Below are 3,156 nucleotides of genomic sequence, written 5' to 3'. Positions count from 1 at the left end.
CGAAGCAAAAGTTTGAAATAATCATGATATTCATTTGAAGCCACAATGGAAACAAGCTTCAGCTTTTTGGAGGTCATCCGTGTTGGTGTTTTTATTGTTGTATGTTAATGCCAATAAAATGTTTCTGTTCTATTCTATAGCCCTGTGGTTCTCAAAGTGGGGTCCGAGGACCCTGAGAGGTCCTTGATGGGGTTCCAAGGGGTCCCCAGCAAAAAAAGAATAATATATAACATCGCAATCATTTCAACCACTTTATCCATATTTTATACAAATCAAAAACAGCAGATATACAAACTCACAGCGTGTTCACTTACATGTTCTGCGAGCTTATATATCTGCTGTTTTTGAAAGTAAATAAAAGATCTTCGAAGTATTGGGACATTTTGAATAATTTCGATTTTTTTATTATTATTCTTGTAGAAATCTTGTTTTCTCTTCAGGGACCCCCTGTAGAGAAAACAAAACATTTTCAGATCGGGGGGTCCTCGGCCTAATATACATCAATTGTGCTTGACGTGAAAAGTTTGAGAAACACTGATACACAGCCTGTTGCAACGTTTCTACCTGTTCCTGTACACATTGTGACACACAGATGCTCTGACAGGATCTCATTTCTGCTCATTAGAGCTCACAGACAACACAAAGCCACCTGATGTGGGCAACATCGGTCATCCTTAACGAGGTCAGTGGAATGTGGGTCGTCTGGGCGGACGACGGGGCTGAAGAGGAACGAGCTCTGCAGCCAAATTAAGAGCAACACATGTTGTTCAACAGCACGCGGGTCTGAGAAGAGGCTGAGCACTAGTCATTCTCTTCTCGACATATTCTCCACATGTTTTCCATCATTGGCTGTCCTTTAAGCCAATGGGGGAGACCAGGGTTGCCAGATCTGCTTTATTATAATTTCCCCGCAAGATTTTATTTGAAAATAGCCGATCTACAAGCTCACAACGCGTCGCATCGCGACGCGTTGTGAGCTTGTAGATCTGCTATTTTCAAATAGCTGATGTATACAGTATGTTAAAGTGCACATGTGGCCCAGTCACTTCTTTTGGGCTTTTCCTAGGCCTGGTTGCTTGTTTCGCTCACAGAATCTGGCAACACTGGGGGAGACTTCCCCGAGACTTCCCCATACTCTGAACGGCGGCCGTCCTCCCTTGCTATGGGATCATAACCTTACTACACACGCCTGCTTGCAAGGGTCTTATTTGTACCCTCCCAGAGTTAAATTAACACCCGTAAGTTGCCGCTGAGGGATTCCATTCCATTCAGCTGTGCTGAAAACAAGAAGAATCTCGGTAAAACACCGTCGTCTATGGAGAAGTCTCTCGCTGTCTCAGGGCAGAGCCAAGGGGCAAGGCTGAGATATTTACTATGAGGCCAACCCGGATGTTTAGTAAATGTCCAGCGAGAGGCGCTGTTTCACCCGTGCCGACCTGTGAGTTCAGAAAGAATTTATTTTAACGCAAGCCGATGGGTTTTTACCAACTTTCAGACTCGATTTTCTTACTGTAATAAAAATTGTCATAAATTCTATATGCTTCCAGTCGCTAGTTTAAAGTCTCCTTTCAATCATCAGGATATGCGTTTTGCTAAATTATGGTTCTATTTATTATAAAATTGACGATAAAGTAGGCTATTCTCTAGGAGGGGCGGGATGATTTGATTGACACGCTACACAACCAATAGCATTCATTCCCCGCCCCCCGCTCTTGATTGACAAGTTACCCAACCAATAATGGTCTGAACTCATTCTGACGCGTAGTGAAAGATGGCGGAGCCACAGTCTGCAGCAAAGGATTCATTTTCGGTCTGTAGAAAGCAGCGGAGGGGGTTTGTCCATCTCATTTATACAGTCTATGGGCAGAGCGCCTGCTGCTAAGCTCCCCCTCCCCCACACACAGGCACAGAGAGAGAGAGAGAGAGAGAGAGAGAGAGAGAGAGAGAGAGAGAGAGAGAGAGAGAGAGAGAGAGAGAGAGAGAGAGAGAGAGAGAGAGAGAGAGGGAGATGGAAAGAGAGGGAGATGGAAAGAGAGAAGAAAGAAGAGAGAGAGAGAGAGAGAAGAGAGAGAGAGTGAGAGAGAGAGAGAGAGAGAGAGAGAGAGAGAGAGAGAGAGAGAGAGAGAGAGAGAGAGAGAGAGAGAGAGAGAGAGAGAAGAGCATGAGATAGATATAGATAGATGGATAGACAGACAGACAGTTAGAGAGAGGGAGAGAAGAGAGTGAGATAGATGGATAGGTAGATGAATGGATAGATGACATATGGATAGAGAGATAGAAAGAGAGAGAAGGAGAGATGGACGGAGAATGAGCGGAAAGCGAGAGCGCGCTGGAGAACTACAGCTAAACTTCAAAGCAAGTTAACAATGGCTAGTTGACTCCGTTTTGACCAGGCGCTGTCGCGTTTGATCAGGGGCAAAAAAAAAGCAACCTGGTACAATATGACTTGTCATTTCTTGTTTAAATAATGTCATGAACCTTGAAAAATGAACGCGATCGATCATTAAAATAAACATGTTCAGAGTGAAAATGCTCAGGACTGAAAATGTTTTGAGATGGGGGTCCGCGGACAAATAAATATCATTTTGGGGGTCCTTGACATGAAAAAACATTTTCATGACATTGCAGATCTACAAGCTCATAGCGCCGCGCTATGAGCTTGTAGATCTGCTATTTTTGAATAGCCAAAGTATAAAATAATGGTCATAGATAAAATCTAAAATGACATAGATGCGTTCCCGGATTGATTGGGTTAAGACCTGAGGCCGATTCCACAAATGTCTTTTGTAGACAGAAAAACTGTTTTCTGAAGAACGTATGTTGCTATAATATCAGTGGTTCTCAAAATGTGTCATGTTCGAATATCATTCTTTGTGTAATGATATTCGAACTGTGGTGCCACTATATATGTCTATGAATTGAATACCGAGGCCCTCATTGGAAACAAGTCCGCAAGGTCTTTTATGAACGGACCTGTTAGACAAAGTATTTTAAATGTAAATGTAGTTTTACATTTTTTTGCCTAATAAAATATTCAATCAATCAATGAATCAATGTTAAGGACCACCCAAAATGATATGTAGTCGGCTGCGGACCCCCATCTCAAAAATATTTTGTTCCAGAGACCCCCAGAGTTAAAAAATGTTTGCTTTAAAA

This window comes from Gymnoscopelus microlampas (assembly GCF_963454915.1).
Source record: "Gymnoscopelus microlampas genome assembly, chromosome: 1".
NCBI classification, from domain to species: domain Eukaryota; kingdom Metazoa; phylum Chordata; class Actinopteri; order Myctophiformes; family Myctophidae; genus Gymnoscopelus; species Gymnoscopelus microlampas.
Note: the sequence above shows the minus strand (reverse complement) of the source record.